Source organism: Aquarana catesbeiana, linkage group LG12 (assembly GCF_042186555.1).
Source record: "Aquarana catesbeiana isolate 2022-GZ linkage group LG12, ASM4218655v1, whole genome shotgun sequence".
NCBI lineage: Eukaryota > Metazoa > Chordata > Amphibia > Anura > Ranidae > Aquarana > Aquarana catesbeiana.
The window spans coordinates 18,638,111-18,650,516 of record NC_133335.1 but is presented as its reverse complement, the minus strand read 5'-3'; the positions used below and the strand labels follow the sequence as shown (position 1 = coordinate 18,650,516).

Here is a 12,406-nt window from a genome sequence, read left to right as displayed (position 1 = left end):
GGGAAACAGTCATGTCAGGAATGTTATTTTATCAGTACTATCCAAACCTCTGGAGTCGGGTCTGTGGAGAGAGGCGTGCTGTGATTGGTCAGAACAGAGCACGGTGGTGTATCCTCGCCGCTCCATTGGCTCCTGTGCCCGTCACTCTGCAATCAGGCAGAGAAATTTAAAGGGGCAGTACCGGGTTTACAATTACATGTCCTGTTTTATTACATGACATTAAAAGAGACCCTGCCACATAGTTCCCAAATGTCCCTGATTTCAAGGGACAGTCCCTGATTTGGAGCAATGTCCCTCTGTCCCTCTTTCCTCCTCATTTGTCCCTCATTTTGGTCTGATCTATATAGTTGTATATAAAATGCACTTTTTATTTATCAAAACGTGCTTTCCAGCGCTAAAACTTTCACCTGATTTCTAAATTGCTGCATTTGTAAATTCCAAAAGCCAATATAAAGGAATAGTAGTGGTAAAAAAAAGCACTTGTGGGGGTACAATTCCCCTTTAAAGGGGCGTGGCAAGGGGTGTGTCCTATCCCTGCATACTTTTGCTGACAGGTGTCCCTCATTCCCATCTCAAAAAGTTGGGAGGTATGCTGCCACCAATTTTTAAAACATACAAAAAAATCAAGTCTTTTAAATGCAGAGCTGCAGTGTTTTTTCTTTTTCTTTCCTTAAGGTCTCATTCACCCCTCGTTCTTCTGGCCCATTGTTTCCTATGTTTCACTCACACAACACTGCACTTGAAATGAACTTTCTAGAAAAGAGTAATTTCCCAGTAAAGCCCCATCTCCCTTCTTTCAGTCTCCTGTTCTGGTAGTGTCTAATTACTGTCAGTGCTGGCCCAGCTCCTCCACCCCTGCTCTTCTAAGGCCGCGTACACACGGCCGGACTTCCCAACAGAAAAAGTCCGATGGGAGCTTTTGGTCAGACATTCCGACCGTGTGTATGCCCCATCGGACTTTTTCTGTCGGCATTTCCGATGGACTCAGATATAGAACATGTTCTAAATCTCTCCGTCGGAAATGCCGACGGAGTTTAGACCGTTCCCAAGTCCGGCCGTGTGTACGTGGCATAATAGTGTCTAATTATTGTGCTGGCCCAGCTCCCCCACATCTCCCCCTCACCTCCCTACATAACTTTCATGTAGGTGCTGGGGGAGCAGTGAGTACTTTAATACTATAGCATAGCTGGCAACAGTCCCGATCTGCCCGGGACATTCACAGGAATCAGACCGATGTCCCCTCCGTCCCTCTTTCTCTTCATCCCTCTTTTTTTATTTTCTTTCTCTCTCCCTCCATCCCTCCTTCTTTTTTTTCTTTCCCTCTATATAACCACATTCTCCACTATGTAATCTCTCTCTCCCTCTAAAATATAATGACATTATTATTATTATTTCTGTTATTAATTTTAATAATAGAATACTACTTTAAATAATATTACTAATAAATAATAATGCATACATAAAATTAAAAGAATGCCAACATTAATTTCTTGCATAGCAATATCATTATAAATAACGATATTAATAATACTATAGATATAAATAATAATTCAAATGATAAATAATAATTATAACGACAATTATAATAACAGGAAATAATAACAAATAAAAGAGGGCGGGGTCACGTGGTCGCTGGGCGGGCAACCTGTCTCCTAGCAACAAACCCGAGGTGTGAAGGACGCATGAATTGACGTAACGACGTACTGCACGCTCTCCTTTCAGGTGCGTGACGTCAGCACGGTAAGGCTGGCTTGAGCGAGGCGGAGAAGGTAAGGGGCGGAGCGGGTGAGGAGCGGTAATAGGGAGGGAGGTGGGAGAGGGTAACCGGGGCTGTGTGTGATGGAAGACTGCTGTCCCTGGGGACCTGTCATCTCTTTCGCCTATTGCTTCATACCTTATAGCCGGTATAAGAAGAGGCACCCAGCCTGCATCAATTGTCAGCCCACCCCCCCTGTGCCCATCAATTGTCAGCCCACCCCCCCTGTGCCCATCAATTGTCAGCCCACCCCCCCTGTGCCCATCAATTGTCAGCCCACCCCCCCTGTGCCCATCAATTGTCAGCCCACCCCCCCTGTACCCATCAGTTGTCAGCCCACCCCCCTGTACCCATCAGTTGTCAGCCCACCCCCCCCCCTGTGCCCATCAGTTGTCAGCCCACCCTCCTGTGCCCATCAATTGTCAGCCCACCCTCCCTGTGCCCATCAATTGTCAGTCCCCCTCCTGTGCCCATCAATTGTCACCCCCCCTGCCCATCAATTGTCACCCCCCCGCCCATCAATTGTCAGCCCCCCCCGCGCCCATCAATTGTCAGCCCCCCCCGCGCCCATCAATTGTCAGCCCCCCCCGCGCCCATCAATTGTCAGCCCCCCCCGCGCCCATCAATTGTCAGCCCCCCCCGCGCCCATCAATTGTCAGCCCCCCCCGCGCCCATCAATTGTCAGCCCCCCCCGCGCCCATCAATTGTCAGCCCCCCCTCCTGTGCCCATCAATTGTCAGCCCCCCCTCCTGTGCCCATCAATTGTCAGCCCCCCCGTGCCCATCAATTGTCAGCCCCCCCGTGCCCATCAATTGTCAGCCCCCCCCGCGCCCATCAATTGTCAGCCCCCCCCGCGCCCATCAATTGTCAGCCCCCCCCGCGCCCATCAATTGTCAGCCCCCCCTCCTGTGCCCATCAATTGTCAGCCCCCCCTCCTGTGCCCATCAATTGTCAGCCCCCCCGTGCCCATCAATTGTCAGCCCCCCCGTGCCCATCAATTGTCAGCCCCCCCCCGTGCCCATCAATTGTCAGCCCCCCCCTGCCCATCAATTGTCAGCCCCCCCCGTGCCCATCAATTGTCAGCCCCCCCGTGCCCATCAATTGTCAGCCCCCCCGTGCCCATCAATTGTCAGCCCCCCCTGCCCATCAATTGTCAGCCCCCCTCGTGCCCATCAATTGTCAGCCCCCCCTCGTGCCCATCAATTGTCAGCCCCCTCTCGTGCCCATCAATTGTCAGCCCCCCCCCCCGTGCCCATCAATTGTTAGCCCCCCTGCCCATCAATTGTCACCCCCTGCCCATCAATTGTCAGCCCCCCCTGCGCCCATCAATTGTCAGCCCCCCCTGCGCCCATCAATTGTCAGCCCCCCCTGCGCCCATCAATTGTCAGCCCCCCCTGCGCCCATCAATTGTCAGCCCCCCCCCGTGCCCATCAATTGTCAGCCCCCCTCCTGTGCCCATCAATTGTCAGCCCCCCTCCTGTGCCCATCAATTGTCAGCCCCCCTCCTGTGCCCATCAATTGTCAGCCCCCCTCCTGTGCCCATCAATTGTCAGCCCCCCTCCTGTGCCCATCAATTGTCAGCCCCCCTCCTGTGCCCATCAATTGTCAGCCCCCCCTCCTGTGCCCATCAATTGTCAGCCCCCCCTCCTGTGCCCATCAATTGTCAGCCCCCCCTCCTGTGCCCATCAATTGTCAGCCCCCCCTCCTGTGCCCATCAATTGTCAGCCCCCCCCCGTGCCCACCAACTGTCAGTCCACCCTCCTGTGCCCACCAATTGTCAGCCCCCCTCCTGTGCCCATCAATTGTCAGCCCCCCTTCTGTGCCCATCAATTGTCAGCCCCCCTTCTGTGCCCATCAATTGTCAGTCCACCCCCCTGTGCCCATCAATTGTCAGTCCCCCCTCCTGTGCCCATCAATTGTCAGTCCCCCCTCCTGTGCCCATCAATTGTCAGCCCCCCCTCCTGTGCCCATCAATTGTCAGCCCCCCTCCTGTGCCCATCAATTGTCAGCCCCCCCTCCTGTGCCCATCAATTGTCAGCCCCCCCTCCTGTGCCCATCAATTGTCAGCCCCCCCTCCTGTGCCCACCAACTGTCAGCCCACCCTCCTGTGCCCATCAATTGTCAGCCCCCCTCCTGTGCCCATCAATTGTCAGCCCCCCTCCTGTGCCCATCAATTGTCAGCCCCCCTCCTGTGCCCATCAATTGTCAGCCCCCCTCCTGTGCCCATCAATTGTCAGCCCCCCTTCTGTGCCCATCAATTGTCAGCCCCCCCCCTGTGCCCATCAATTGTCAGCCCACCCTCCTGTGCCCATCAATTGTCAGCCCACCCCCCTGTGCCCATCAATTGTCAGCCCACCCCCCTGTGCCCATCGGTTGTGAGCCCACATCCCCCTGTGCCCATCGTTTGCCACCTTTCCTCCATGCCCATCAATTGTTACCCTACACCCCAGTGCCCATCAGTTGTCATGCCGCACCCCCTTCCGTGCCCATCAGTTGTCAGCCCACACACCCCCCTATGCCCATCAGTTGTCACCTTTCCTCAATGCCCATCAGTTGTCACCTTTCCTCAATGCCCATCAGTTGTCACCCCACAGCCCTCTGCCCTTCAATTGTCAACCTACACCCCAGTGCCCATCAGTTGTCATGCCACACCCCTATGTGCCCATCAATTGTCAGTACACATCCCCCATTTCCACCAGTTGTCAGCCCCCCCCCCCCCCGTGCCCATCAATTGTTAGCCCCCCTGCCCATCAATTGTCACCCCCTGCCCATCAATTGTCACCCCCTGCCCATCAATTGTCACCCCCTGCCCATCAATTGTCACCCCCTGCCCATCAATTGTCAGCCCCCCCTGCGCCCATCAACTGTCAGCCCCCCCTGCGCCCATCAATTGTCAGCCCCCCCTGCGCCCATCAATTGTCAGCCCCCCTGCGCCCATCAATTGTCAGCCCCCCCCCCGTGCCCATCAATTGTCAGCCCCCCTCCTGTGCCCATCAATTGTCAGCCCCCCTCCTGTGCCCATCAATTGTCAGCCCCCCTCCTGTGCCCATCAATTGTCAGCCCCCCTCCTGTGCCCATCAATTGTCAGCCCCCCTCCTGTGCCCATCAATTGTCAGCCCCCCTCCTGTGCCCATCAATTGTCAGCCCCCCTCCTGTGCCCATCAATTTTCAGCCCCCCCTCCTGTGCCCATCAATTGTCAGCCCCCCCTCCTGTGCCCATCAATTGTCAGCCCCCCCTCCTGTGCCCATCAATTGTCAGCCCCCCCCCTGTGCCCACCAACTGTCAGTCCACCCTCCTGTGCCCACCAACTGTCAGTCCACCCTCCTGTGCCCACCAATTGTCAGCCCCCCTCCTGTGCCCATCAATTGTCAGCCCCCCTTCTGTGCCCATCAATTGTCAGCCCCCCTTCTGTGCCCATCAATTGTCAGCCCCCCTTCTGTGATCATCAATTGTCAGTCCACCCCCCTGTGCCCATCAATTGTCAGTCCCCCCTCCTGTGCCCATCAATTGTCAGTCCCCCCTCCTGTGCCCATCAATTGTCAGCCCCCCTCCTGTGCCCATCAATTGTCAGCCCCCCTCCTGTGCCCATCAATTGTCAGCCCCCCCTCCTGTGCCCATCAATTGTCAGCCCCCCCTCCTGTGCCCATCAATTGTCAGCCCCCCCTCCTGTGCCCACCAACTGTCAGCCCACCCTCCTGTGCCCATCAATTGTCAGCCCCCCTCCTGTGCCCATCAATTGTCAGCCCCCCTCCTGTGCCCATCAATTGTCAGCCCCCCTCCTGTGCCCATCAATTGTCAGCCCCCCTCCTGTGCCCATCAATTGTCAGCCCCCCTTCTGTGCCCATCAATTGTCAGCCCCCCCCCTGTGCCCATCAATTGTCAGCCCACCCTCCTGTGCCCATCAATTGTCAGCCCACCCCCCTGTGCCCATCAATTGTCAGCCCACCCCCCTGTGCCCATCGGTTGTGAGCCCACATCCCCCTGTGCCCATCGTTTGCCACCTTTCCTCCATGCCCATCAATTGTTACCCTACACCCCAGTGCCCATCAGTTGTCATGCCGCACCCCCTTCCGTGCCCATCAGTTGTCAGCCCACACACCCCCCTATGCCCATCAGTTGTCACCTTTCCTCAATGCCCATCAGTTGTCACCTTTCCTCAATGCCCATCAGTTGTCACCCCACAGCCCTCTGCCCTTCAATTGTCAACCTACACCCCAGTGCCCATCAGTTGTCATGCCACACCCCTATGTGCCCATCAATTGTCAGTACACATCCCCCATTTCCACCAGTTGTCAGCCCCCCCCCCCCGTGCCCATCGGTTGTCAGCCCACACCCCCATTCCAATCAGTTGTCACCTTTCCTCCATGCCCATCAGTTGTCACCCCACAGCCCTCTGTGCCCATCAGTTATCACCCCCTGTCCATCAGTTGCCACCCACACCCCCCCCACCATGCCTCCTATAAATTGTAAGCTCACATTGCCTGTGAGCTTACAGACCCCTTTCACACTGGGGCGGTTTTCAGGTGCTTTAGCGCTAGAAATTGCCTCAGCAAAGCGCCTGAAAATCGCCTCCCATTCATTGCAGTGTGTCTTTTCACACTGGGGTGGTGCGCTTGTGTGACGTTCCGAAAAGTCCTGCAAGCAGCATCTCTGGGGTGGGTTGGGAGTGCTGTATGCACCGCCCCCCAAAACTTCCTGCACATTAGAATGAATGGGTAGCACTTTTAAAGCGCCTGAAAAGCGATTTGAAAGCACAGCGAAACTTGAGTTTTTAACCTTGTTTTGGGGTTAAATGCACCCCTCTAGCGGCCGAAAAGCGCCGCTAAAACAAGTGCGCTCACAGCCAGTGCTTAGAGTGTGAAAACACTCTTATGCCTGTCATCTGTCCCTTCGTACTGTGCAAACGCTTTAGGCAGGTGTGAAGAAATGCTGTAAAGTAGCAATGCTTTCAAAATATCTATTTTAATAATTTATTTTTATCAATTTACAAAATGCAAAGTGAGCGATCAGAAGAAAACAAATTCAAATCCAATCAATGTTTGGTGTGAATCCCCCCCCCCCCCCCCCCTTTGTCTTCAAACCAGCATCAGTTATTACACTTGCACAAAGTTAGGAATTTTGTATAATTAGAGTCAGGTGTATAATTAACCAATTATACCAAGCAGGTGCTAATGATCAGCATCAGCAAGGTCTTTCCCAGGCAAAGATTTCAAAGCAGACCGGGGTTTCAAGATGTGCTGTTCAAGCTCTTTGAAGACGCGCAAAGGAACGGCCAATGCTGAGGAGTGTAGATGCAGTGGTTGGGTAACGTTGAGGAGCGTAGATGCAGTGGTTGGGTAACGTTGAGCGTAGAAGCAGTAGTCGGGTAACATTGAGGAGCGTAGAGGCAGTGGTCGGGTAACGTTGAGCGTAGACGCAGTGGTCGGGTAACATTGAGGAGCGTGGTAGCAGTGGTCACGTAATGTTGAGGAGCATAGAGGCAGTGGTCGGGTAACGTTGAGCATAGACGTAGTGGTTGGGTAACATTGAGGAGCGTGGAAGCAGTGGTCACATAGCGTTGAGGAGCATAGAAGCAGTGGTCGGGTAACGTTGAGGAGCGTAGACGCAGTGGTCGGGTAACGTTGAGGAGCGTAGAAGCAGTGGTCGGGTAACGTTGAGGAGCGTAGAAGCAGTGGTCGGGTAACGTTGAGGAGCGTAGAAGCAGTGGTCGGGTAACGTTGAGGAGCGTAGAAGCAGTGGTCGGGTAACGTTGAGGAGCGTAGAAGCAGTGGTCGGGTAACGTTGAGGAGCGTAGAAGCAGTGGTCGGGTAACGTTGAGGAGCGTAGAAGCAGTGGTTGGGTAACGTTGAGGAGCGTAGACGCAGTGGTTGGATAACGTTGAGCGTAGACGCAGTGGTTGGGTAACGTTGAGCGTAGACGCAGTGGTTGGGTAACATTGAGGAGCGTGGAAGCAGTGGTCGGGTAACGTTGAGGAGCGTAGAAGCAGTGGTTGGGTAACGTTGATGAGCGTAGAAGCAGTGGTCGGGTAACGCTGAGGAGCGTAGAAGCAGTGGTCGGGTAACGTTGAGGAGCGTAGAAGCAGTGGTCGGGTAACGTTGAGGAGCGTAAAAAGCAGTGGTCGGGTAACGTTGAGGAGCGTAGAAGCAGTGGTCGGGTAACGTTGAGCGTAGAGTCAGTGGTCGGGTAACGTTGATGAGCGTAGAAGCAGTGGTCGGGTAACGTTGAGGAGCGTAGAAGCAGTGGTCGGGTAACGTTGAGGAGCGTGGAAGCAGTGGTCGGGTAACGTTGAGGAGCGTGGAAGCAGTGGTCGGGTAACGTTGAGGAGCGTGGAAGCAGTGGTCGGGTAACGTTGAGGAGCGTAGAAGCAGTGGTCGGGTAACGCTGAGGAGCGTAGACGCAGTGGTTGGGTAACATTGAGGAGCGTAGAGGCAGTGGTCGGGTAACGTTGAGCGTAGAGGCAGTGGTCGGGTAACGTTGAGCGTAGAGGCAGTGGTCGGGTAACGTTGAGCGTAGACACAGTGGTAGGGTAATGTGGAGGAGCGTAGACAGTGGTTGGGGAACACTGAGGAGAGTAGACGCAGTGGTCGGGTAACGCTGAGGAGCGTAGATGCAGTGGTCGGGTAACGCTGAGGACCGTAGACACAGTGGTCGGCCAAGGAAACTTACTGCAGCAGATGAAAGATGCATCATGCTTGCTTCCCTTCCACATTGGAAGATGTCCAGCACTGCATCAGCACAGAACTGGCATAAATCAGTGGGACCCAGGTACAAGGTACACCTATATACTGTTCAGAGAAGTCTGGCCAGAAGTGGTTTTCATGGAAGAAAAAGCCACCATACCTCCGACATGGAGACAAGGCTAAGCCACTCAACTATGTAGGAAAACGTAGGAACTGGGGTGCAGAAAAATGGCAGCAGGTTCTCTGGACTGATGAGTCAAAATGTGAAATATTTGACTGTAGCAGGAGGCAGTTTGTTGGCGAAGAGCTGGAGAGCGGTACAATGAGTGTCTGCAGCCAACTGTGAAGCATGGTGGATGTTCCCTGCAAGTTTGCGGCTGCATTTCTACAAACGGAGTTGGTGATTTGGTCAGGATCAATGGTGTCCTCAATGCTGAGAAATACAGGCAGATACTTCTCCTTTATGCCATACCAACAGGGAGGCGTTTGATTGACCCAAGTTTATTCTGCAGCAGGACAACCAGCCCAAACATACAGTCCACGTCATTAAGAAGTATCTTCAGTGTTAAAAAAAAACAAGGAATCCTGGAAGTGATGGTTTGACCCCCACAGAGCCCTGATCTCACCATCATGGAGTCTGTCTGGGACGACATGAAGAGACAGAAGGATTGGAGACAGCTGATGTCCAAGATGTACATGGAACAACCTACCCGCTGAGGTCTTTCAAAAACCGTGCGCAAGTCTACCTAGAAGAACTGATGTTGGTTTAAAGGCAAAGGGTGGTCACACTAAGGCTCCGTTCACATCTTGGCCTCCATTTGGAATAGTGGACAGAATTGCGGCGATTCGGAATGCCAAGATGTGAACAGAGGCTAAATATTTGATTTGATTTGGATTCCTCTTCTCTTCATTTACTTTCTATTTTGTTGATTGATAAAAATAAACTAACACTTCTATTTCTGAAAGCGTTCTTCATTTACAGGATTAGCATCACACCTGCCTAAAACTTTTGAACCACAGTGTACATTCTCCTCCTTATATACCTGCCATGGGTCACATCATACCCACCCTGTAATAGTATACCTGTCATATGTCACCTCATACTACCACCAATACCATACCTGTCACCACATATACCCACCCTATTCAATAATTTAGCAACAGGTCATCTATCTCCTTTATACCCAGTCTGTATAGAAATGTACCTGTTTACTGTGATGCAAATGCCCCCCCCTCCCCCCATATATACCCAGTCTGTATTATAACATCTGCCATTTTTCACCCTATATACCCAACCTGTATAATACACTGATCAACTGTCGCCTCATATACCCACCCTTTGTAATCTCTCTCACCTGTATAAAAGCCTGTATAAAATATTTGTCAACTGTCCCTATATCCCCAGTCTCTATAATTTTATCTGTCCATCTGCATCTTATTTTACCCGCCTTGTATAAAAATGTCTCATTTGTCACTCTGCACCGCTCTACCTATTAGATATAGAATTATACCCATCATCTGTCACCTTGCATCCTTTTTACCTGACCTCTTATGAAATGTGTCCATTGTACAGATGTGCTAAAAAGTTTGCATACCATGGCAGATATCGTGACATTTTGGCATTGCTATTGCAAATATGACTGATCACGCCAAAAAAAATCTTTTATTTAGGGATCATTTGAAGTAATTTTATATCACATAGTTGTTTGGCTCCTTTTTAAATCATAGTGATAACAGAAAGCACCGAAATGGCCCTGATGAAATGTCGTCCCCCCCCGCAATGTTTGGCCTTGGTACAGACACACACAGGTTACAATGGCAATTAAAGGTACATTTCCCACATCTGTGGCTTTTTAAATTGCAATTAGTGTCTGTGTATAAATAGTTGATGCGTTTGTTAGCTCTCACGTGGATGCACGGAGTAGACTAGATTACTAAGCCATGGGGAGCAGAAAAGAACTGTCAAAAGACCTGTGTAACAAGGTAGTGGAACTTTATAAAGCCGGAAAAGGGATATAAAAAGATTTCCAAAACCTTGAATGAGTCCGTACTGTTCAATCACTTATTAAAGAGATTGTAAAGGCACAATGTTTTTTACCATCATGCGTTATATGCATGAAGGTGAAAAACTTTCTGTGTGCAGCAACCCCCCTAATACTTGCTTGAGCCCCCTCTCGGTCCAGCGATGTCCACGAGAACCTTGGCTCTCTGGGGACTCGCATTCCTGATTGGCTCACTGGTGGGAGCCATTGCCAATCAGGAGACGGAGGGGGCAGGGCCAATCCACAGCTCCATGTGTGAATGGACACACCGCGGCTCGGGAGCACGACTGCTTGGGTGCCCCTAGAGCAAGCTGCTTTCTGTGGGGGCACCTGGCAGTAGAGGGAGGCCAAGAGTGCTGGTGTGGGACCTGAGAAGAGCAGGATCTGGACTGCTATGTGCAAAACCATCACACAGAGCAGGTAAGTATAACATGTTTGTTATTTTAATGTAAAAAAAAAAAAAAAACAAGGGTTTAGTAACACTTTAAGAAGTGGAAAATTTGGGGATCTCTTTATACCAAGCCAAGGTCAGGTAGACCAAGAAAGATTACAGCCACAACTGCCACAGGAATTGTTTGGGACACAAAGAAAAACCCCACAGGTAACCTCAGGAGAAATACAGGCTGCTCTGGAAAAAGACAGCGTGGTTGTTTTCAAGGAGTACAATACGATGATACTTGAACAAAAATGAGCTGCATGGTCAAGTTGCCAGAAAGAAGCCGTTGCTGCGCCAATGGCACAAAAAAAAAAAAACAGACAACACCTTGACATGCCTCACAGCTTCTGGCACACTGTAATCTGGAGTGATAAGGCAAAAATAGAGAATTATGGTCACAACCAAAAACGCTATGGTGGAGAGGGGTCAACAAGGCCTATAGCAATAAGAATATCATCCCCACTGTGAAGCATGGTGGTGGCTCACTGATGTTTTGACTAAACTGGACTACAATTGAATTATTTGGCCCCAACACCAAACCATATGTCTGGTGAAAATCCAATACAGCTCACAATCCAAATGATGCCATTCCTACACTAAAGCATGGAGGTGGTAATATGCTGTTATAGGGGGTGATAATGTCCTGTTATGGTGGTGGTAATGTCCTGTTGGGGTGTGGGGTGGTAATATCTTGTTATGGAGGTTGGTAATATCCTGTTATAGGGGGGTGATAATATCCTCTTATGGGGGGGGGGGGTGGTAATATCCTCTTATGGGGGGGGGTGGCAATATCCTCTTATGGGGGGGGTGGTAATATCCTCTTATGGGGGGGTGGTAATATCCTCTTATGGGGGCGTGGTAATATCCTCTTATGGGGGGGGTGGTAATATCCTCTTATGGGGGGGTGGTAATATCCTGTTATGGAGGGTGGTAATATCCTGTTATGGGGGGGTGGTAATATCCTGTTATGAGGGGATGGTAATATCCTGTTATGGATGGTGGTTATATGCTGTTATGGGGGGTGGTAATATCCTGTTATGGAGGGTGGTAATATCCTGTTATGGGGGGGTGGTAATATCCTGTTATGGGGGGGTGGTAATATCCTGTTATGGGGGTGTGGTAATATCCTGTTATGGGGGCGTGGTAATATCCTGTTATGGGGGCGTGGTAATATCCTGGTATGAAGGGTGGTAATGTCCTGTTATGGAGGGTGGTAATATCCTGTTATGGAGGGTGGTAATATCCTGTTATGAGGGGATGGTAATATCCTGTTATGGAGGGTGGTTATATGCTGTTATGGGGGGTGGTAATATCCTGTTATGGAGGGTGGTAATATCCTGTTATGGGGGGGTGGTAATATCCTGGTATGAAGGGTGGTAATGTCCTGTTATGGAGGGTGGTAATATCCTGTTATGGAGGGTGATAATATCCTGTTATGGGGTTTTTTTTCTGCAGCAGGGACTGGAGCGCTTGTCAGGATAGAAGGAAAAA

The 12,406-nt window shown here is 51.3% G+C and overlaps 1 protein-coding gene across 2 annotated transcripts in view; it reads left to right on the top strand.

The window, feature by feature from the left end:
* The first annotated feature begins 1,658 nt into the window (after nucleotides 1-1,658).
* MAPRE1 (microtubule associated protein RP/EB family member 1) overlaps nucleotides 1,659-12,406 on the top strand; it is an 80,451-nt gene continuing 69,703 nt past the window's right edge. Inside the window, exon 1 of one of the 2 annotated variants that reach the window (XM_073607279.1) lies at nucleotides 1,659-1,769. The gene's annotated coding sequence lies outside the window, so the exon portion shown is untranslated. The remainder of the gene's footprint in view (nucleotides 1,770-12,406) is intronic. The other variant, XM_073607276.1, reaches the window with a different exon arrangement.